Source organism: Thrips palmi, unplaced genomic scaffold, assembly GCF_012932325.1.
Source record: "Thrips palmi isolate BJ-2018 unplaced genomic scaffold, TpBJ-2018v1 HiC_scaffold_1, whole genome shotgun sequence".
In the NCBI taxonomy this organism is placed as follows: domain Eukaryota; kingdom Metazoa; phylum Arthropoda; class Insecta; order Thysanoptera; family Thripidae; genus Thrips; species Thrips palmi.
Window position 1 is genome coordinate 3,694,166 of NW_023144620.1, and position 24,062 is coordinate 3,718,227.

A 24,062-nucleotide genomic window follows, 5' to 3' on the forward strand; every position below is an offset into this window, starting at 1 on the left:
GTGGAGCGCGGCCTCGTGATGTAGTCCCCCGGCTGCCTGAGGCTGCCTGGGGCTGCCTGGGGCTGCCTGGGGCTGCCCGAGGCCGGCGAGGAGGCTTTCGCGCTCGCACGTTCAGTGTCGGGATTAAAAGAAGGGGCGGCGCCCCCTGGCCCCCCTGGCCCCTCGCCGGGGGTAAGAAAATAAGAAAGCGGGGCTTAGGGGCAGGCAAGGCGCGAGAGGGGCCAGTGAGCGCAGGGCAGTGGGCCAGAAGACCGGTGGAGGCGGTCAAAATCCCGGACGCGTTCTGAGCTCCGGAGTCACTAAATGGGACTCGAACCGAGCATGTGATCCCACTAATGGATTCCGCGTTCGGAACGCAATCCATCGGTGGAGTCACATGCTCAGTTTAAGTTTCATTTAGCGACTCTGGAGTTTAAAAACATGTCTAGAATTTGGTCCGCTTCCACTTGTCTTCCGGCCCACTGTGCGCAGCAGGCGCCGGGCACGCGAGGGAGGGCCAGGAGGCGCCTTACCTCACGATTCCGCCTCGCATCGTCCTCGTCCTGGCAGGCGACCCAGCCTCCAGAAAGCGCAGCGTGTGTGCGCTGTGCACAAGGCTGTGCATGTAAATAGAAAGGAATATTAGCCCCGGCTCTCATTTCGTCTCGACCACTACACTGGGTGGTAGCATAAGTAGACGCGGCGGAGTGCCGCGCCACCATCCCACGCACTTCATGAATGGCCGACCTAGTTTCGGCGGCGAACAACAGTGAGAAAACAATAACCGCAGACAGTGCGCTGGGTGGTGCAAGGACTTTGTTTGAGTGTCCGCCTCGCTGGGCTGATCCGCCCCCGGCCTAATCCGTGCACTTGGCTCTGGGTGCGTGGGCGGTCGGTAGACAGGCGTCCAGGCCGGGCGGCCGGCAGCCAGAGACAGACAGGCAGGCAGCCAGACAGACAGCCAGGCTGGGGCGAGGCCCTACCGCCATCATGCCAGTCGTGTCCCAGCCGCCAGTCCACTGCCCCTCATTTCTCCGAGGCATAAATCGGCGGTGCCAATTTTCTGCGGCCACAACGCCCACACTCGCCGCCGCCAGATTTATTTGAAGCGCCGGTTCAACTGATTTCTGGGCGCGTTTTATTAAAACCCGGCGGCCATGACGCAGGGCACAGCCCCCACCACGCACTACTCGGCGAGCCTGCCGTCTGCTCTGCCCCGAACAACTACACTCGCGTGAGCGGTCGCAACGAAATAAGGATCCTCCTCCCTTTCTTCCGATTCGGCACAGTACTCTCCTCCGCCGAGCAAAGAACGGACACACAACCAAGGACCGCATTACGTGCACCCAGGAAACTTCCTTCTTGCTCCGTGAAAGGGAGCAGTGGTTCGTGAAATGGCACAGCGGGCAAGTGAATGTTCCTCGTGTTCTTATTTTTGGAGAACATTTACTAGTTGCTCTCATGTTTTATTTTCAATGAACAAGAACAAATTTTTTTTTGCGTGTGGTGTTCTTGAGTGTCGACGACGCGCGAAGCGCGACAGAACTGCAGTCGCCTCGCGGCCCCGACCCCCAGTTTTTAAAGCCTGCCGCCTCGGTGAGCAGCATTTCCGATGTCGCCGCGCTGCAGGGGCTGTTTATACGGGGCATAAACTGCAAATGCAAAACTGTTCAAGGGCTGGTCGCCGAAGGCAGCAAGCGGCGCAGGCGATAGGACTGCCACGCCCCGGGAGCAGCAAAAGAATCCAGTGTTTGCTTTAGCAAGACGTCGTAAGGGCAACTTTAAAATTTTTGACGTGTGCCACCGAACCTAGAAAATTAATTTCACGTTAGATCATTTTTTTGGTCGATGCAGCGTTATTGCTCGCTGTGCAAATCATCTGCCCCCGAAAGTTGCCCATGACTTTATGAACGGTTCGTGTCACTGCTTCGACATCATCAGCCCGGAGGCGTGTATTTAAGGGCCTGGCAGCGGCGTGGCGGGGCGCGGCCAAGATTTATTGCTTTCTGAAGACGCGTGGCTTTATGCTGCTCTGCAAAAGGCCGCACGAATTACAGCGGGATTTACGCCCACCGATTTGCGAAGGTCAGAGTCCTGCCAGGCCGAGGCCTAGGCTGCCCCTCGCGAACGTCGGCCGCCCTGCGCCGCCCTGCGCTTGTCGAAAAGCCTTTCTGCCAGATCTCCATCCCGAGAGGCCGCGTCCGCCGGACCCAGCCGATTTGTATCCCTCAAAGGCGGCCAAGGGCGGCCGGCGCCGAGGGCCGAGGTTCAGCCGGGCTCTCGCAAAATAATCGCCCTGATTTAAACAATAAAAAATACCGAGCGAAAATGCAACTTTTCAGAGGCCAGCTATTTGTCTTCCACCGCTGGTGTTCTCAAAACTGTTCCTCCTCCCGGAACTTTATGCATGGTTGACTTTTATTAAGAAGCAACTTGGAGGACGACGCTTATTTTCGTCTGCTTGACAGGCATGCTGTAAAAATGAGTGTACATGGAAAGTACACCCAACCCGTGTCATAGTATGGGAAGGATGGCCGCAAATTAGAGTGCACTTGTCATGGACACTCTTCTTTTAAAGCTTGCCATTTGAGTAGGTAAGGTGTTAGAATCCAAGAGGGAGGCGTGCACTCTTCAGTTTCCAGAGTATTCCATTTTCCGTCGGAACGGCATGGCGGCGTGTCACCTGCGCCTTCAATGCGGCTGCTGCGGTCGAAAGGGCCAGCCCCGGGCCGGAGCGCCATGTTGGCCGTGAAGGGCGTACGACAGGCCCTCGACGTGGCCAGCCCTTCGGCCAGCCCTCGGCCAGCCCTCGGCCAGCCATTGACGGCATTGGCACTTCTGCGCGCCCCAGACGGGCCCAGACAGTCCGGACTGATGGTGGTCGTTTGAGCGCGCTGACAATAGCAAAGGGCCCCGTCGCCCCTCGAGCCCTTGCGCGTGGCCCTTGCTTCGCCTTGCTTTCGGGTGCTGTCATGTGTTCTGCTGGCATCGAAGGGCCGGCGGCGCAAGCTAGCCCTTTCACGCTGCCGAAACTGTTCGAAAGCCAGTGACAAACGTGGCAAGGTCAGATGGGGCTGTGGCAAGGACTCGGCACGGAATCAGTCTCAAAATGATTTTCTACTACGGTAAAATATTGAATCATAAGGAATATTGAGCGTCCAAAGCGCTTCAGATTTTTGTGGTAGGAATAAAGGAGACAAGAACTTTTGAGGGGCAAAACCGAAACTCTTCTTGAAGACTTCACAATGATTTTAACTGAGCATGCTTTCCCATCAGGCCCGAGCGAGTGTGATTATCGCCGGCAAACTGCCAATCGGAGACTTTACGAAGGCCTTACCTCGCCAGCGCTGGCTTGGCTGGCTGGGCTGCCTGGTCCCCGAGCGACCCACCTGCCCTGTCGATAAAAGGCGACCCTTAGTCTGCCCCCGAGCGCGGCCCGGCTTGCCCGGCCAGCGCGGCCCCGCCGAGCCCCGCCTGGCACGGACTGTATATATATTTAGGAGGGACGCGCGCTCGATTAAGATGGGAATCTTCTTTCCGATGCCGGATCGGCTTTATAGGCCCCACTCCCCGGTGTCGCACCGGGCGTGTATCGAGTACGTGCCAGTGCACCTGCCACGGACGGGCGTTCAGCTCGGCTTTGGGCTACGGACTTAGGGTTGGGCCGTGTGTTCGACCTTGGGGCTTGGCCTCGGGTTCGACCTTGGGGCTCAGCCTTAGGTTCGGCCTTGGGGTTCGGCCTTGGGACTTGGGGCCTTGGGTTCGGTACGCGGTGAGGCCCCGAGGGTGCGACGCAGCAGGCCAAATCATCAAGGCCGCTTTCCCCACTCGACCTCCCACGGCAGGGCTGCATCCGCACTGCACCGGGTCTGGCTCTCGTGGCATCGGCAGTGGGTTAACGCAACCCGTCTGCACGCTCCATCCGAAGAGTCCTGTCTGTCTCCCTCGAACTAATGGCGCGTCTCACGGGGGTGCGAGAGAGAGACTGTCCAGCATCAGCCTGCCGGTTCGGCCCCAAGCGGGGCTCAGCGCGTGTGATCCAATTACTCAAGGGTCGCCGCACCCTTTGCACGCCTCCCTGGACGCCCTGGACCTGCACTGCAGGGACGCCTGCCGCCCTTTTACAGGACGCGTGCCTCGCACAGCCTGCCCGTGCGTACACCCTTCACACTCGCACACACACACACACGCACGCACGCCTGTATTTTATATTAAACACCGCAGCCGTTTTATGGTTTTCTTGTTAATGTTTTTCTCGATTTTTTTTTGCGTGGTGTACATGCTGGGCAGAAAAAGGGCCCCACCCAGCTTTGCTCGTTCCGCCGGCCTCCCGTCGGCGACATGTGTGAGCATCGCGCCGACAATTGGAATCCCATCAGCCGAGGCAAACACGGCCGCGCGGCCACGGCCTCCTTTCATCCAGGCTGCAGGCCGCGCGCGCCTCAGGCCCTGCGCGTCAGGCCCTGCGCCCCGGAGCTCGCCCCTCGCTCCTTGACACAAAAGGCCTCGTTCGCATCCGGGGAATGGAAGATTGAGCGCGGAGGAGAGGGGGTAACATATGTGCGCGTCACGGCGGAGGAAGAGGCAAGCCAGGAAAATCAATTGTCTCCTGTTTTCCCTTCCGATTCTTTTTTTTTTCTCTACTCCGCTATGTCGGTGCGGGGCGGTGCGAGCGTAGGGAAAAGGGACCCGGTTGAACGCGTTCCACCTCGGCCGTCACCGATCCTGTTTACACCCCCGACGCGACTAGGGGATCACATCACTGGGATCACACTATTACTTCCGTCACCCAGGGCCGGGGCGGGCAACGAACACTCTACAAAAAATGTCCTGTCAACGCCGTTAATTTATTACCAATGTTTGCTGTTATGCAATTCACGGCGTTTGCTGTGAACTAGTTCACGGCGTTCACTGTGATCTCAGTTACAGTGTTCACTGTGATCTGGCCACAGTAAACGCCGTGAATTGGAGCCTGATTTGCAGTACTTCGGTGCTCAGCGGCGTCAACCTCACAGTGTTTACTGGGGACCAGATCACAGTGAACACCGTGAACAAAATCACAGTGAATCCCGTGAGCAGATCACAGTAAACGCTGTGAATTGACCTACAGTGAAAACTGGTAATAAATTAACGGCATTTACAGGACATTTTTGGTAGAGTGAATAGGGAGTTTGCGGAGGCTTCTCTGCCATCCCACTAAACTTTTGAACTTTCGACGTATTAGTGCAGGTGGAAGGTATGTACAAATTTAAAAATACTTAAGCACAAGATGTAAATATTGTCCTTAATTTTTAAAAAATCAGTGTAAACAGCTAATATCCGCACACACACGTATAGTTTTTGGCGATCAATTCGGTACGTAGGCATTTCGTGTGCTCGCAAGTCAATAACAGAGAGACGCATCGGCCTTCACAAAAAGATCAGCGTCAATTTCATTGCATAATGGCAGTTTTTCTTCCACTGTCCTTTCCCTCCTCGAGTGTTCACGCAGTTGGCGCGGAACGGCCGAGTCAATTTACCGCAGTATACTGTACGGCAACAGGCTGGGCAAACAGAGAGGGGTAGGGAGGGAGCCGGCAACGTAATCCATGCCAACGGGAAACAAAGCTAGATCGGCCAGTTGCAAAAGAAGCAGCCACCCACCATGACTGGTTTACGCACTATTTCACCAATAAAAGTAAAACCGAAGAAAACCGTTCACTAAACTTTCATGGGGCAGATAAAGCTTTGCGAACAAAAAATATATGCCCCTCTTGAAATGGAAAGTGCAACAATAGAAGATAAATCAGAAAACAGTCATTCCTTTATGCAAATGTGCCTGCAAATCATGTGTTTTAACATGCGGTCGTCCTGTTTTGTTTCTTTTTCAGAGTTTTCTGCGTCTGCTGCGTCAGGGGAACCCTTCGGAGGCCCTTGAGGGCCACTTGGGCCCAGAACCCAACCGACACCCCCCCAAGGGGGGGTCCTTTACAGGTCAGTCCACACACTAATTCGAGTTTCAGCCTGCTACAAGAAGACCAATTAATTAAACGTATCTCCACCGCATGTTGCGCCTAAACCGTAATCGGAAGACTTCGTGCTCGCTTGCTCAGGGAGTCACGGAAAATCCTGTTTCGTTTCTTCCTCCTGCCGTAACTTAATAATCGGCTAATAAAATCCCGGCGAATCTCGATCTGGGCGAAGCGGAGGATGTAATTTGGGGTTATAACTTTGGGGCGTGCGGCGTGGCGTGGGGCGTGGCGCGCGCAGGCATGCGGCCACGAGGCGATAGGGGAGCCACGCGCCAAATCGCCGCCGAGCGCGCCAAGCTCAGCCAAACTCGGCGCGCCTCCGCCCCGCTCCTCGAGAAGCCCAAGCTCGCCGTTATGGCATAGGCTGCATGATGATGGCGTGGAATGCCAGCAATTGCCCAAGTCGCTCTTGACCTTAATCTGTGTACAAACGGGCCACGCCGCTGTTCCCCCTCCCGAGCTGCTTTTTCACCCCCACCCCTCGGAATATCTCCCGGCCAGCCAAGCGAGACATTCAACAGCCCCTCCGCCTTGATGTAGCTCCCTGCCCTCGGGCCTGGCAGGGCCCCGGCCGCCGACGGCCTGCCCACAGAGCCAAGTCCTCGGAAAAAGTTGTTGTAGCTTCGCATGTGGAAGTTCACTGGAAAAAGCAGCAGCAGTGGGATGGCAACGGACATGCCGAGCGACTTTGAAACAGAAACGCAACTCCGGGCTGGGGACGCACAGCGGGGCCAAACCTCCAGACGCGTTTCCAGCTCCAGAGTCGCGAAAGAGCACTCGAACCGAGCGTGTGACCGCACCAATGGATTCCTCGTTCGGAGAGCAATCCAATGGTGGGGTAACACGTTGGGTTGGAGTCCCACTAAGCGACTCTGGACTCTGGAGCTCGAAACGCGTCCTGGGTTTTGACCGCCCCCGCCGGCCTTCTGGCCCACTGTGCGACGCGAGGCGCCGACGGGCGGCGCTTCCAACGCGGCCGCGCCGAGCTTGGTGGAGCTTCAGCGACCCAAACTCGGATATGGAAGCATCCCGAGCCGCGGCGCGGCGCTCCTGCGCTGTAAATAAAAGATACAAGGCGAGGACGGCCGAGCGCCGTGCTGCCGCCTCGCGGCCTGCCTGGCGGCCTGGCAGTGTTGCAGCCGTATTTACGACGTGACGGCTCACGTCGGGGGGTCGCGCACGACGCCCCGCCCCGCCAGCTCTCAGAGCCGTCGCGCGCAGCCAGGCGCAGCCCTAGTCCCACCTCCCGGGGATCCGCGACTCGAGTCCCGACGACCGACGGGGAAGCAGTACACGGCAAAAAAAGAACGGTACATAGGGCGAACTTTTCTCCAGGAAAAAGTCCAGGGAAATGTGCACACAAGCGTACATGAGTGATTGGAGCCTCGTCGGATGCTGCCGAGTACGCGGCAGTGTACGACGTTGCGTGGCCCCACAGGGGGCCGGTCAGGTGGTATGCAGTGCGGCCTCAGGGCGGCGCGCAGCGCGCGGCGGCACGGCAGCGGATTGCCGAGAGCTTGAAATATGGCTCTGATTTGTGTCTGTTGGCGCGGCGGCAGAGCCTTGCCTCCTCTCTTGCCTCGCTCTCCCCTCGCTCGTCCGTCTTGCCGAGTCTTGCCCCTTCCGCGCCGCCGACCCTCGCAACACAGCGACGCAGCGCAACGCGGGCCGTTAGAGTAATTTGATAAATGGAGTTTAATTTGAGCCGCTCGGGCCGGTTTGATGCCGCCCGCAGAAAGCAGGCAGACGTCCAGCAGCACGCATCGGCGTGGAAGGGGGATGGGGAGAGACGGGAGAGAGAGAGAGAGAGAGAGAGAGAGAGAGAGAGAGAGAGAGAGAGAGAGAGAGAGAGATCGAGGGGGTATGCACTCGCGTAATAGTCGATACACTCTATCTGTAATAGCACGCGTAATAATACGCGTAATAGTGATTGTCATAGAAATTGTCAAATTTTTATCAATTTTGGTGTGTTTTAGGCCATTTTTAGCTATATTCCGATTAATTTGTGGCGTAATAGAGCGTAATAGCGTAATAGTCGGTACACAGGTTCAGAGAGCGCATACCCCCTCGAGAGAGATGCTCCCCGAAGCGTGCTGGATGACGCTGCCGGCGACGCGCTGTCGATGAGGGAACGCGCCCCATCTTTAGAAAAAGGCAAAGCAAGAAAGCAGGGCTGAGTGGCAGCGCTGGCGCGCCGAGACGGCGGGCGGCGCTGGCGCCTGAGCTTGGCAGAGCTTCGGGGCCACACGCGAGCCGGCTGCGTCAGCCGCGTCAGCACGGCGGGGAGGCAAAAAGGTCGAATTTCTCTCACCGAGTCGCGCCAACGCCGAAAAAGGCGAGGAAAATTGTGAAGAAAAAAGGAGTTATGCAGCGATTTGTATGCAAAGGACGGCCCCTTATTTTAACACTCCGCGGTTGGTTGCGAGGCGCGACAGTCCGCGACAGTCCGCGACAGACCGCGCCGCGCGTTTCAGTCAGTTTGTGTCGCCGCGTGTCCCTGGCCGGTGCCTTCGGTGTCGCCGAACGAAACTTCATGAAATATTCAGAGCGCTTGGCGCGCCCTCGCCATTCAAATATCCACTTTTGGCGGGAAGCGGTACGAAGGCCCGCCGCACGGAACGCCGCAGCGGCCGGCAGACTCACGCCCCTCAAAGACAAGACGGGGCTTTTGCTTTTCATTAGCAAGCTCCACACCGCCACCGCCGAGCAAGCGGAGCGGGCCCGGAGCGGCCCGCGGCGGCCCGCGGCGAAAGGGCGCAAACTTGCGAGAGTGATGCGCAGCACGCGCCACTACACTGTACCAAATAAATCGGAAATTTACGACGGCACACCTCCGGAAAAAAAAGGTTGCTGTAAGAACTCTTGTGCATTTACTATGATTCTAAGCGAATTTACAAAGAATACTCGTTGATTTACTATGGCGAATTGTCGTGGATCCACGAAGATTTTTTTTTTAATTATCATGGATCTTTGGTAGAATTCCCTCCGCAACGTATTCCACCCCAGAGGTAGCTTTGTAAACACCTGCGCTTTATCTTCGCAGAGGAACGAGCGTTCGGGACGTAGCTACCGCTTTTTTCTCGCGGAAATCGGAGAGACCGTGCCACACAATGACAGCTCGTTTTATTTTAAAATAAAAACAAAAATCCCCTCGGAGAGCACGCCGCGCCGCACACCAATGATTCGTTATCATTTTCGCTCACCTGCGACGCCCGCGACAATGGGCGGCAGAGGGCGAGCGGTCTTTCCTTTATACGAACGGTTTAGTTGTTGTTTATTTTCTCGTTTTCCTTTCCTCTTTGATTATTTTCCCGCACCATTTCGCCCGGGGCTCGCATCCCTCCGCCTCTCGCTCCGATATTCGTCATTGGCTCATCTCCCTTCTGTTTCGCCGGAGTTTCCCGCCACCCTTCTGCCCTTCTGTCTGGAAACACGCATGGACGCTGGGCGCACACACACACTCAGGGAAGAGAGAGAGAAGAGAGAGATGGAGGAAGAGAGAGAGAGAGAGTGAGAACCATATCTAGTCTTGCAGGCCAGACCAAGAACGCTGCACATAATGAGGTCAACCCGTGGAGGCAGACTAGCGACCTCTTCACATTTTGGCAGCGTGTGCGTCAGCAGTAGACGCGCGCACACATACATTCACTCACACACTCACACTCACACACTCCTCGTCGTTCACGAGCCCATTCGGTTACCGCTGCATCCGCCGAGTACACCTGCCTGACTCCCCCTCCCCTCTTCACCGCACGTCAGCAGACGGTTGAAGGCACCCCTACACTCTACCAAAAATGTCCTGTAAATGCCGTTAATTTATTACCAGTTTTCACTGTAGGTCAATTCACAGCGTTTACTGTGATCTGCTCACGGGATTCACTGTGATCTTGTTCGCGGTGTTCACTGAGATCTGGTCCCCAGTAAACACTGTGAGTGTGACGCCGCTAAGCACAGAAGTACTGCAAATCAGGCTCCAATTCACGGCGTTTACTGTGGCCAGATCACAGTGAACACTGTAACCGAGATCACAGTGAACGCCGTGAACTAGTTCACAGCAAACGCCGTGAATTGCATAACAGCAAACATTGGTAATAAATTAACGGCGTTGACAGGACATTTTTTGTAGAGTGTAATGAGCGCGTCGTCGTGGGGCTAGCAAGCCACTCCTGCCCCCCCCCCCCCCCACACACACACACACACATACACGCGCGCCAGGCCTGACGGCGACCCCGGACACCGGCCCCACCATACCGGTTTTGTTGTCACACACCTCCCTTCCTCACTCACACTCACACACACACACACACACACACACACACACACACACACACCTGCACCTCCCAACCTCGACGCACTCGGCCGTGTGCTCGGGGTAATTATTTGTCCGCAGCAAACACCACTACTCGAAGGAAATGCGCGCAAAACTTCGCCGGCGAAAAGAAGACGCATCTTCTGGGCTGATTTCGCTGAGTAGCTTTCTTCAATCTCTCTCTCACACACACGGACGCGCGACGCACGCACACAGACGCACCCCGCGACGGAATGACTCCGCGCGCGGTGGAGCCCGAGGGCCCGGAGGTCGGCAGACGCTGGCTCACACAAAGCAACAGGTAGGCCACCGCACCGCAGGGCACCGTGCGGCACCGCGGCGCGCCACGGGGCTCGGCTGTGTCGACTGTGACGACCTGCCCCGACCCCCGAAGGCCTCCCCCTTCCCCCCTCGCCTTTATTTCGGGGAGCATGCTGCCGAGCCTTTAGCGAGGACCAAACTCGGACCGATGGCCGCGGGCAAAGCGAGGCTCGGCGAGGCTGGAGGCGGAAGGGGAGGGCTGCACATGGAGAACGCGCTGGAACGGGGACCTCCCCCTTGACCCAGCCAGGCAGCCAGGCAGCCAGCCAGGCAGGCAGGCAGGCAGGCAGCCAGCCGCTGGCTACGGAGTCTTGGCCTTCTGCCTCGGCTGTGGGCGGTGCGGTGCGGCTCGGCGCGTCCCTCTCAAATCAAGCTGATTATCGTGAGGGACTCGCCCTGCTCCGGCCACTCCAGGGCGTGCTCCAGGGCGCGCTCCGGGCTCCAGCGCGTGCCCGCTCGACCGTGAAACCGGTTCGACCGGCGGAGACGCTGTTTCTGTGCGAAACGCGCGCACCGCTGCTGCGGCCGGACGAGTCGAACCCAACCCTCCCGCACCGCCTTTTGTCGCCCTGTCCCTCTCGCACCCACTCGAGGGCGCCGCGGGTCCGCCAGGGGGAAGCCTGCGAAAGCGACCACGAGCGGAATCAGTCGGCGGGGCAGGACATCTCGGTGTCCGTCAGAGAGAATGAAGTGGTTTTCTCAGTGTGGCAGGTGTTTCACTTTTCAAGGGGCGTCTCAGGCGATGTGTTTCACGTGAGTGCCAGCGGAGCCCGGAGTAGCTCACGGCCACTTAAGGTTCCAGTCCCCGTCAGCCTGCAGAACGCAGGGTAGGCAGTGTGCCTCGCAGGCGTGCGCACAGCGTCACGGGTTGCCTATCGCAGGTTCCACAGGCTGACTCAGCCTGCAGAACGCAGGGTAGGCAGTGTGCCTCGCAGCTGTGCGCACAGCGACACGGGTTGCCTACCCAGAGCATCGCAGGCGCTCCGGCTCCTTGGAGCTCCTCGACTGCCTCTCCGCAAAGCGGCGGATAAAAGGGGGACGAAAAGCGGGAGTACGTGGAAACGCAGAAAACCCGCACGTGGGTCCCGCCTCGGCTCCAGAGTCCGTGGCAGTCCCCGGCAGTCCCCGGCAGTCCCTGGTCCCCGTGCACACGTTCACGGTTGGCGCGGCACGCTCGCTTGTTTGCTTTCGTCCGCGACCGACGGCTGTTTGCGGGCCGCCGATGGAAAATTGACTCGAGTCCCGCACTGCTGCGGCACTGCTGTGGCGCGGCTCAACGTCTCAGCGTCCCACCGTGTTTGCTCCGTTTCATCCCACGGGACCGCACCGCGCCGTGCGGTATTAATAAAAACAAAAACTCCTCAATTTTTTTCAATGTTTTTTTAGGGAGGGAGCAGACAGGCTTACTCACTCGCAGGTCACAAGGGCGCCTCTTTCAGGGGTCCGAAAACCAAAGCCCGGCCCAGAAACAATGTTATGTTTCGAAGCATAACCCTGACTTGCATTTTATTTTCAAAGGAAAAACAAAACAAACGGGGCTGGGAGTGGCCACGCCTGGCTGTACCCCGCCCCCGTCCCCCCTTTTCCGATTGTAGAATATGAGATTAGACTGCAGCACGGCCGGGGCGGACAGGCGGACGGCACTTTTAACGAGAGTTCACGTAATCTGATGCTAACGACGCATCGCCTGGTGCTGAAACGAAACGGTCGGTGAAGCAGAAGGGAGGGGAGAGAGAGGGGGGAGGGAGAGAGAGAGAAGCAGGTTGGACCTGGCCTTCCTCCTGTCGAATTGGACACGACGAGCGAACAACTCATTCCATGACTACTGATTCCGAGAGTCATTTTGGTCCCCGTCTCTCTGGAACCAACAGCGGACATGTATGAGTGCGAGAGAGAGAGAGAGCGGCGACAACGACTCTCGGAATCAGTCTGCTGGGATTTTCAGCGTCATTTGTTGCTGGCTGCCGTAAGGTCCGCCTGCAAGCTGACTCCGAAACGAGTAGTTCGTCGCTCCGTCTCTCTCGCACCCCCGCCGAGACGCCCCGTGTAATGCGTGCGAGAGAGAGGGAGCGACGAAAGCGGTGGCCGGCATCAGCCTGGGGCGGTGGGGCTTGGAGTGGGTCGCAGCCACAATGGCCCGGGGCGGGGCCACTCGGCAGACCGAGAGTCGTTTTCCTCGCTCTGTCTCTCTCGCCCTCGTGGGCCGTTCCCCTGGGCGCGAGAGAGACAGGGCGACGAAAACGACTCTCTGCTGGCCCCAGGCTAAAAAAACCATGGTCGTCATGGTGAATTTCCATGGCCATAGGGCTGTTCCCCATGGTGGAAGTTGCCATCCCCATGGTTTAACCGGCTTCCCCATGGTGGAGGTCGGACCATGGGGAGAACCACCATGGTGCGGCGTTCTAGACCATGGTAAAGGTCTTCCCATGGTGCTGGCCACCATGGTGGCGCTCGCACCATGGGGAATGTCGCCCTCCTCGTGCGTTGAAGTCTCCAGAGTTTATTCAGAAATTATCCGTAACTTTTATATATTTCGAGATAGAGTGACGCCGACAGCACCATCGTGCGTAGCATCGAATTTTGATCCGTGACCAAGGTGCCTGATGCTCGCAAGGTATAAGCTAGACACGTCCTTCATTCCCCATGAGGCAGTGCACCATGGTGCAGCCGCGCCCATGGTGCTCGCATCCCCATGGTGCACGCATCCCCATGGCTCGCATCCCCATGGCTGGCCTCCCCATGGTCCTGAACACCATGGGCATTTCTCCATGGGCAAAATCTTGTGACCATGGTGAATCACGGATCACCATGGTCAGCCATCCCCATGGCCCAGCTCATGGTTTTTTTAGCCTGGGGCCCTCTAATTACGACGAGCAACGCGGTGCGACGACACGGCGCGGCTAGCGGAGCAGCGTCGTTCTATGCCAGCCTGCAGACAGAACGCCCTTTCCGTCCGTCTCTCTCGCACCCATACGGGGCGCTCATTAGTGCGAGAGAGACGGAGCGAGTCTTTCTCGGAATCAGTGTGCCCGCTTTCCGATTCATCCATCGCAGGCGCGCCTTTCCGCCGCGGGCATACAGCGAATACAGCGGCCCCAAATGGACTGGCCGTGTCGTGGCCGCGCCGCCCGAGCGGCTCGGTCCGCGGAGAGCAAAGCCTCGCGCCATGTTTGTTGCGATTGAAAAAGAGGAGGGAGGGGCGGGGTGCAATATTGATTATAATTCGTTCCATGTTGCGAATTCGCTGCAGTCAAAACACACACACAAAATCTCCCGCCAAAATATACGACTGCACTGCCAACTTTTGTCAGCGCCCTGCGGGCTTTTTATTTCGCATATCCAAACTTGCGAAAGTTGTGTGCTGTGACATCCGGGCTCGACGTCATCCCGTAACCCTCGGGGTTCAGGACGGCAAGCCTGGCGGCATAGGCTGGTTCTCTGTGTCTCTCTCTCGCACTCACGGGGCGTCCCGTAAGGGGGCGAGAGAGACAGCGCGTCGTCGGCGTGGGTAGGACCTCGTTGCGGCCCGGTCGTCGCCGCGGTCGTCGCCGTCCCCGGAGGGCTTTCCGTCCGGCGCCGCGACGTCCTCGTCGGCCTGGTCGGGCTGGCGGCGCGGACACGCGTTCGATTTACGACGTGTATTTGATGTTCCCCGACAAAGGGGCCGTGGGTGGTGTGGTGTGCGTGTGTCTGCCGCTGCCATTGTGTGTGCGGGTACACCAAGGGTACACAAGCCTTCCACGGCGCCGCTGGGAGGCGCTGGGAGGCACTGGGAGGCACTGGGAGGCGCTGCCCGGGGTATCACTGTATCGGCAGTCTGCTTGGCACACACCCCCGCGCTCTGCCCTGCAGACTGGGTGAAAGTTCCAAATTCTGGAACGAATAGCCCAACCCTTCCTAGAGGGTGACACAATGGCATGATGACCTTTAGGCGCCTTTACCTTTGAATGCCTTTGAACCAAACATTTTCGAGACAAATGATTAATGACCTTCGAAACGCGTGAAAGCAACGAACGTTTTGGGTGCCCGAATTGAATGCCTTTGTAACACCCTGCACCCTTTCCTTCCCCTGCCCACAGTGTGTGCCCACAACGGGTGAGCACGCGTGCGTGACTTCACCACGCGAGCTTCAACAAAAAAGTTAAATAAAAATAAAGCTCTTGTCGGTTCGCCCGGCCTGGTCCGGTGCGGGAACCCACATAAAACAGCAAAAAGAGGCAGAGACAAGCCGGCGGCGTTTGAAGCCGCAGTCAGCACTACGTGTGCCAGGACACTGCCAGCAGGACTCCGAGGGTCATTTTCGTCGCTGTCTCTCCCCCACTCGTGCGAAACGCATGTAGGCGCGAGGGAGACAGAGCGACGAAAATGACTCCCGGAATCAGTCTGCAGGGAACCGCCAGCCATCGAGACAGCGGTCCAGGATGGCAAGTGGCAGAGTAGGGAGGTGCCGTGTTTGGCCGGGGGGGGGGGGGGGGGGGGTGGAGGGGGAGGGCGGTTGTTGTAGTAATGAAGCTGTCACTGGTGCGGTGGCGGCCCGCCCTGGCCCGGCCGTAGCGAACGAGTGGAGCGACGTGGCGGGACCGAGGGAGAGAGAGGGAGAGAGAGGGAGAGGAGCCTCCAGGGTGGGAGGGGGAGGCAGAAGCACGTTGAAGCGACACGCAAATTAATTTGGCCCACTGTGTGTATGTGTGCGCCGCTCCCGCGCCGCCTCACACACACGCCACACAGGCAGAATGTCCGGTTGGCGAGGTGAGGCAGCCTCTCTCTCTCTCTCTCTCTCTCTCTCTCTCTCTCTCTCTCTCTCTCTCTCAACCTTTACTGCCGCCATGGCGCAGCATCCTCGCACTACTATTCAACTTGGCGGGCACCGTGTTGGCGGGAAACGGTGCGCGGCGGCCGAGGCGGGTTCGATACTCTCGAGTGGCGAGGCTGTCAGCGCGTCATAAAGAGACTTAGCGCGCCGCGCGGGGATATTCCTTAGTCAGTTAAACCCGATGAATGGAGGGCGCGGCGGGGCGGCCTGTTTGGACGCACGGCCCGGTGAGCGCGCCCTCACGCGTGCAAGTGCTGACTCGATAAAGTCCTGACGCGCGCAATATGCGCCCGTAAGCGTGTGTGTGTGTGTGTGTGTGCACGCGCGCGCGCGCCACCTGGAGGACGGGGCCTGAATGAGACGCGAGTTTATATGAGGCCGTTTGACAGCAGAAAGAGGAAAATCGATGCGGAGGCCGCGGGCAAAAAAAAAAAAAAAAAAAAAAAATCGGTGAGAGGAAAAAATTGATACTTGGGACGCTTTGCCCACGTCATGGCACACGATATGAGTAAAAGTCTAATCTCTGTGCCTTTGCGCCACAATTAACGGCGGGGATGATGGCGTGGCATAAATTAGCTTTCCTAAGACACCATGGTAACTTAGACGGGTTTAATTAGCCAAAATATACTGAGAGGCCAAATTTTGCAGTCATGTTCCTTCGTGACACATCAATGAAGCAAGAACATTAAAAATGGGGAATGGAGGGAACCCGAAATAGTATTTGCATTGTTGCCATGGAGCTTTCCGAGCTACCTGATGTTTCACATCATCTGCAAAAGAGAAAGCGGCGGTCATTTCCAAAACTAAAGCAAAGTTTTCAGCCGATAGCACGAGCCAAACAAGTGACAGGCAGTTGATGGATTTTTTGATTAAAAAAAATCTCATTCAACGAACGTTAATGAAAGCAGATGATACTCGTTTGGTTTTCTTATACGGGGTAGTATGCGGGATCATTCCAAAGATAGTATTTAAAATTGTGTATGAATCAAAATACACAGACCCGAGCGAGCTGGCCGGTGGGTACTAGCCGAGCCGAGCTGTGGCTTGCACCGCCCGCCGCCGAGCCCGAGCGAGCGCCCCATGCCGGGCCGAATCGGGAGGCATTGTTGCGCGATACTCCGCGCCGTGGCAGGCGGGGAGGGATTGTCAATGCGAGGAGGAGGTGCCATTGTTTACGCCCGGTGCCGCTGGCGCTGTACCGCGGAGGGATTGTCGAATTCCGCGCAGGCTGCGCCTCATTGCCAGCCAGCCAGCGAGCCACACGCACTAGCCCGCCCCGGCCGCCAGCCCCTATTATATTGTTAGGATACGCGCTTGGTTTCTGGACTCGAGAGTAAAAGCACGCTGACACCTTCATTTGTGTATAGTAGTTTTAAGTGTTTCAAGTGTGAAGGTATCATCTGCTAAAAAAGAAAACTCCCTGGCAGCGAGATAGTTCTGCGAAATGAAACGGGACGGCCTTTGACTTTCGAGTCGGGTCATTTACGGTTCGGTATTCCTCGCCGAGTCGCGCCGTCCTCGCGCCATCCTCGAGTGGCCGTCGAGTAGGCCGTCGAGTAGGCCGTCGAGTAGGCCGTCGAGTCGGCGAGGCCGGGCGTCCGACACCCCGCCGCCGCGCGCCGCCGTCCCCCGAGGGCACTCAATTGCCTTGAAAGGGATCGTCTCGAACACCTGGCGGGGCGGGGCGGGGCGGGGCGGGGCGGGGCGGGGCGCGGACTCAAGGCTCCGCCGCGCCCCGCCGCGCCCCGCGCTTCGCCTCGAGGGGTGATATCCCGCGGCGCCGGCGAGGCGCGTCTTGGCGGCCGGCACGGCGGCACGGCACGGCTATGCCATTCTGTCGAATTGCCCGGCTTTGGAAGCGGAGTTTCATTACCTGTCTTTGTCGCCCTGCGCGCGCCTTGCGCCGCCTTGTCGCACACAGTGGTAATCCGATTGGCCCCAGACCGCACAGCGCGACACACGCCGTGGCGCGCCCTGGCCTCTTGCCCGCTCCGTCCCTCTCGCACGCACGGGACGCCACCCACGGGCGCGAGAGAGACAGAGAGAGAGAGAGAGAGAGGACCGCGCCACTGCCTCCGGATTCCCTTTGCGCGCGGCGCGCCTCGACAGATTGCGTCGCTCGACTCCCAGATTGCCTGGCTAATCCCATTCCAGCCGAAGCCAAATAAAAAGCGGGCCGAGACATTCCTGCACGCCCAACGCGCTACACGCCGACGACGGCCTCCTCAGACTGCCGGCATGGGGGACAGGACACTGGCAAAAAGCAGGGGGGGATACCACGTAACGAACACACACACACACACACACACACACACACGCTCAGACGCGATGATGCAGCATGAGTGCGAGAGACAGGGTGCCGATTTTCCTCATCTAAACGGCACGTGTAGCACGGGGGGGGGGGGGGGGGGGCAAAAAAAAGGGGGTGGCTGTGCGCCTGACGTTTGCAGTGTCGATGCAGCCAGTCTGACTGGCGGGGGAAAAACGCAGTCCGCCGACTGTCAGAGCGGCGGGTAGGCACAACACGCCTTTGGGGAGGCAAACGTGAGTGTGTGTGTGTGTGTGTGTGTGTGTGTGTGTGTGTGTGTGGAAGACGGGGGACAAAAGAAGAAAAGAGAATAAAATCAGTAGAAAGAAAAAGCAATACACTAGGATAGCGAGTCTATCGAGGGCCTCTCGATGATACAGACGTGCCCCAGGGTACCTTGCCCCCCCCCCTTTTGCGATCCTTATCCAGGCGCACCTCTCAAACAGACATTACTCACACTGACGTGGCAGAGCGGCGAAATATTCAGAGTCGAGGCTCCCCCCCCCTTGCGACGGCGGCGTGCTTGATTTGAGTCGGGGATGTTCCCCTGGGGACTTGTTGCTCTGCGCTGCTGTATCTGCTGAGAATTCATAGCGAACCATCTGGCGCGTTGGCATTTCCCAAATCACCAGCGTTATTGCAAACGCCGAAAAGGCAAAAAAAAATAAAAATAAAGCATGATTGAAGCGACGTCCGATTGGCAAACTTTATCAATTGGACGCGTCGGCCAAACGACCGACCCACTTGAAAACTTTGAGCAATCAAGGCCTTTGCCACCCCGTCTCGAGCAACAGGGTCATTTGGGCGGCGGTGGAGGTAGGAGGTACACCCTGAGGTAGACGCTCCGCTCCTGTTTCAAGTTCCCCTCCTGCGTGACACGGCGCGACGCGGCGAGACGCCGGGCCGTCCCGACAGCGGCTTTCAAACCTTGTTGCGCCCCTCGCCTCTCAGCCGCAGGACACTCCCAGTTTCCTTCTGGGAAAACGCGTTTAGAGCTCCAGAGTCGCTAAACAGGACTCGGACCGAACGTGTGACCCCACCGATGGATTCCTCGTTCGGAGAGCAATCCATTGGTGGGGTCACCTCTCTCCCCTGGAGCGACATTCACGACTCCATAGTGTATCAACGATGCCCCAGGCAGCTGGTTGGCAGGCCTGGAGATTTTTCTGGTGTACTGCGCCTGCGCCGCTCCTTTTCACACAATGGGGCGACAATCGCTCGACACGCCGATTACTTTGCAGGCTGCTTCCGGACGGTGCTTCCGTCGCTCCGTCTCTCTCTCGTTCTCTCTCGCGTCGTCCTCAGAACCATCTGTGCGACGGAGACAGGAGCGCTTCGGAAACAGAAAGCGGCGGCGGCGCGCTGTGTGAATGATTTATTGCGCGCCATTTCTGCCTCCATGGCCACGGCCGCCACGCCGCGCGACGTGAAGGGTGTGCAGAGTGCGAAGCAGGCAACGCCGCAGAAAAAAAAAGGATTAAATGAAAATCGAAGTTCCAGATTTTTACCCAGCAGGTAAAAAGCAGGTAGCCTGCACTCGTGTTGCCACACTGTTTCTCTGGAGTTTTCTGGGATGCGCACACAATGCTTCAAAAACCTCCACGCAAACCACCTAGCAACCCAACGCCCATATAAATGCAGTTTCTACGAGCCCTAACGCGTATGGCCATAGGCACCTGATGTTGTCCAAAAACTCTTCCAGTGTGGCTTCCAGCTTTGGCTGGCTATGTGAAATGTCGGGCCTGTCTGCATTGGCACGCCGTCCCTCCGAGTCCGTCCCAAAAGGGCGGTCCGAAAGTGGAGAGGGTCGAACCCCCCTCCATCGATTATCGCTTTCGCAGTGAGGGCGCCTCCACGCCGTCACAACTACAGCCGTTTCCCTGCCGAGTGTCCTCGCGGCGACCGTAGCGACGTGATAGCCGAAGTCGCAGCAGAGTTCGGTTCTGGCGCCCGGTGCGTACGCCCATCACACTTACCTCGCCACTGGAAATTAGTCTTCGAAACGCCGCCGCCGGAACCGAGTTCTCTTCTACACAAAAACATCGAGTCAGCCATTTACACGACTCGCAAACAAACTTGCTGGAACTTTCCGACGCATAAAGTGGAACAAAACGGTGCTGTCAGCCTGTCGATGAGAATCGCCATTGTTGGGGCCAGCGAGCTGCGGCTACACTGTCAAGTCGGGACGCACGAAAACAACGTTCCCGCCCTCGCGCCCATCCACTGGCCACTCTTTGAGCTCCGTGCGGGGCCATTCCAGGGTCAGTGGCCCAAAATTGGCTTTCATTTCTATTTAGCCCTCGTATCAACTGTTAAGACGTTCGCTCCGGGACGAGAACGGTGTTCTTGCCGCCATTTCCCATCCTTTTAATGTCACTTCGGAGTGAACGTGTTAAAAATCATCTGCTAAAAAGAGAGGCCGTGGCGAGGTACACAAGCTTCTTCTTCAAGGGGAGGAGGCAAGTTTCTGGGACAGGATGTTTTACCAACGAAAGCCGCCCGGATTACGCAATCTTCCGCCCGGGTTTTCGCGCGACATTTCGGCCGCTCGAGCGTGCGCAGGCTTTCACGAGTGGTTGCGGCCCGGCACGCTGTAAGCGAATGGGTGTTCAAACAAAGAAGGATGCAGGCAGCAGAATGTCCCCGGGGAGTCAAGAGGAAACGGAGCGAGCGACGAGCCCGGGCCGGGACAATGTTGTGAACCGCAGGGGGAGGGTGGCACACTTTGGTAGGCATTGCAGGGATCCACGCAGCAGCAGCGAGGTTTTCCTACCCTTCCCAACCGAAGTGACGTTCCCGCAGAGCAGGCAGCCTTTCCCACTAAAGAATCGAAAGCTTTGCTTTCTTTCTTCTTTTTTTTGCCTCTTTCTTCTTATCGTCCCTCTCGCTCCCACAAGACGCGCCGTGCTTACACGCCTCACAGGACAAGGCGCGCTCCTCTAACACTCTGATTGCTCCAAGCAAATGCGAGCAAATGCAATTATTTTAAGTGGTGTGGGGCTTTCGGCTGCTACCGAAGGGGCCGCACGGCCCAACAACAACAATCAGCAAAAACAACAATCGACAGCAACAACAAAACAACAACACGTTGCATGTCGCAGTAGGCCTCGGCAATCCCATCAACGCGATGATGCGCGCGGCGCTCCACAGACTGTCCACAGACGCAAAGCAGCAGCCGGCCTCACTACCTACTCGGATCGTAATGCAAGTAATCTATCTGAGTTTCACTCACATGCAAAGTAATGTTCCAAAGGAGCTCCAGCCCGAAAGAACAACAAAAACGGAAGTTGCACGGTAACTCCAAATGGACATTTGGTCCACAACTTTTCCCATATTTGTGCATATGTAAGTTGTGTATCTGGTTGTAAATAAATTAGGTACTATTTTGGAAATACTTAAGAATGGGAATCATCTCCCTATTTCACCTAGACTCTTAGAGACACTTTCTGACTTGCTTGCTCTTCCCCTTGAGAGGTCCCTTGGAGTGCCGTACTGCTGCTGGTCTAGCGAAACCCAACCTCTGTGGAATCGCAAAGTGTTTCAACACAATGCTGGTGCCCGCCACCCTAACCTCCACCAAAGTCGAGGCCCTTGGAGCAATACTGCAAAGCCAGCCTGCTTTGATAAGCTTCCCGGAACTTAAGTTCCGTCATCAGTAGCGGGACTCCCCGCCGACAACACAGTCCCGCGTAATCGAACACCTCGGCGACCTCCAGAGTCGTTTTCGTCGCTCTGTCTCTCTCGCACTCATGGGGCGTCCCGTCTGGGTGTGAGAGAGACAGAGCGACGAAAACGACCCTCGGAATGAGTCTGCTGGCAGCGTCCCCGTCGCGGTGGATGCTCCCTAAACTTCATAAGTTCTTCAATAAACCGCTCCGCCCTCTCCCCAAACTTGGCGGCACAACAGAACAGCGGCTTGCGTTGTTCGGCCGGTCCACTGACCCGTCCACGTCCACGCCACTGCTTGGAGTGCTCCGGGCGAACGCCGACACTGTGACGATTTGTAGGCATTTTACCACAAAACAATGATTACTCCATCACTTGAAAATGATGGCATGTCATCTCATGCCACTAGTAACGAACTGTCGCATCAAAGCCTCTGTGCTAATTGAATGGGTAAGACAAAATTAGCCTCGACACAGTTATCAATTGACAAGCCGAGTTTTGGCAGTGCAGGCGGCGCTGTCGGTGGGAAAGGGCGAGCGAGTGGGATGGCCGGGGCAGCGAGGCAAAGGGGTGGTTTTAGGCCGGGACCTCGCCAGGCCGGGCGGTCACGTCACGTACGCCCTCTTGCTCATTCACCGCGCCGAGTCCCGCCGAGCCTGGCGGGCCAGAGCCGACAGGCACCTGAGACCCGCACCCACACACCTAAACCGGGCACCCCAACACCCACACGCACTCGAGCAACCCACACCCACAACACACTCCACGCCAATAACCACTCACTCTCCCGCTCATACCAAACTGCTCCCCTCAAACCTGACCTCACACACACACACACACACACACAACACACACACACACACACACACACACAGACGCACACACGCACACACACCACAGCAAAGCGGCCCAGAATGGGAAGGCCCTGACCACCAAGTTGGCAACACGGTCGAAGCGTTTCGGCCCAGCCGGGCCTGCGGCGCGCGAGTAAACTTCGACTCCCGTAGACGATATTGTCATCGTCCGAGGCAGCGGGGGACGAGATGACTCTCCTCTTATTGTGGAGGGGGGAATGGGAGGGGGAAGAGAGGGCCGTGTCTTAATTAAACTGTTCCCGTCCTCTCTCTCTCTCTCTCTCTCTCTCTCTCTCTCTCTCTCTCTCTCTCTCTCTCTCTCTCTCTCTCTCTCTCCCCCCAGGCGCCCTGCCGGTCCCACGGCCGGTCCCCATCTCAATAAACGTCACCTAATAATGAGGCCCCGCCAGACATCCTGCCCAGGATGACGGTGGAGCGAGAGACTTTTATATTTTGCCAAGGATGACGGTGGAGCGAGAGACTTTTATATTTTGCCAATTAAATTACACCGCCGGCCGGCGTACAGTCACGTCGAAAAATAAACACACGTCGGCCATCGTCTGGGCGAATTAAGGGGAGGTTCTGGTGAAAATCTTGCCATTTTCCAAATGGATCCTACAGTCATAATTTGTTTGGAATATAAAATTTTTCATTGGGGAGACTAAAATTTGACTTTTGAAGGCACATGCCAGGCTGTTAACCCAGTCGAAGAGTCTTTTTGAGCCTATTTTGGCTGTATCTTAAAAAATCTCCTTGCGCATACTATTTTGTCGTAAAAGGTTGACCTTGACATTTTTCACTTCTTCGACTCATTTTCAAAAGATTCCGGCATGCATAGCTCAAAACTTCCATTATATTATTAATTATTAGCTTTTTAAGCTGAAAAGTCCCTAAAATTTGTCTATTTTGTACAGTTTTGATTAATTTTAGTGAAATGCTTGATTAGAAAGCTTGTGAATAAAAATGCAATTGACATTTTGAGATGGGCATGCCGGCATTTTTAAAAAATGAATCGAAGAAGTGAAAAATGTCTAAGCCAACCTTTTACGACAAAATAGTATGCGCAAGAAGATTTTTAAAGTTATAGCCTAAATGGGAGAAAAAGGCTCTGCGACTGGATTCAGGGCATAGAATGTGCCTACCCAATGAAAATTTTTAATAAATACTTGATAAGACATCAAATTTTTAACAAATTTTCACAGTGGGACCTATTTAGGAGAAAATAGCATTTTCACCAGAACCTCCCCTTAATCGAAAAACAAGACACACTGAGAAAACAAATGCGGAGGATTCCGCACAATCTGATGCGGTGTAATTTTCTATCAATTTGACCGCACTAACTGATGCGGAGAAGATTGACTTCATTTACTCCTGCGGTGTGTGCCAAACTGATGCGGTCTCAGTTTTGACCGCATTAGTTGAGGTGGATTTGAAGATCCCACGATATTTACAGCAGTGGCAACTTCCCTTCCCAGTCCATCCTCAAAGTGGTTACGTTTACTTGGCCATCTCATTTACTTCTTAAACAATATTATTTGGGAAACCAGTACATACCTGTCATGTAGATGTTTGTAACGCTGAGATGAGCGTAAAGTTAACAGCGATATCAGCCTCATTAAGTAGTTTTTTAAAAAATAAAAACCAATGATTGAAACTGCATTTTTTAAGAGATGAATTGTCACACAATTTGAAAACACAATTCAAAATTCTTTTTATCTTTCAAGTCCTCGGCAGTCTTCGGTGAGAACAGCACTGAGGTTTCCAATGTTGTCGAGCCCAGGGCAAGGTTGAGGTTAAGTGACCG

At 56.3% G+C, this 24,062-nt stretch overlaps 1 long non-coding RNA gene across 1 annotated transcript in view; it reads left to right on the forward strand.

The window, feature by feature from the left end:
• The window catches only part of LOC117639583, a 49,351-nt gene that overhangs the window by 6,185 nt on the left and 19,104 nt on the right, over positions 1 to 24,062 (forward strand). Inside the window, exon 2 of the long non-coding RNA XR_004587377.1 lies at positions 5,850 to 5,952. This is a non-coding gene — a long non-coding RNA (uncharacterized LOC117639583). The remainder of the gene's footprint in view (positions 1 to 5,849; positions 5,953 to 24,062) is intronic.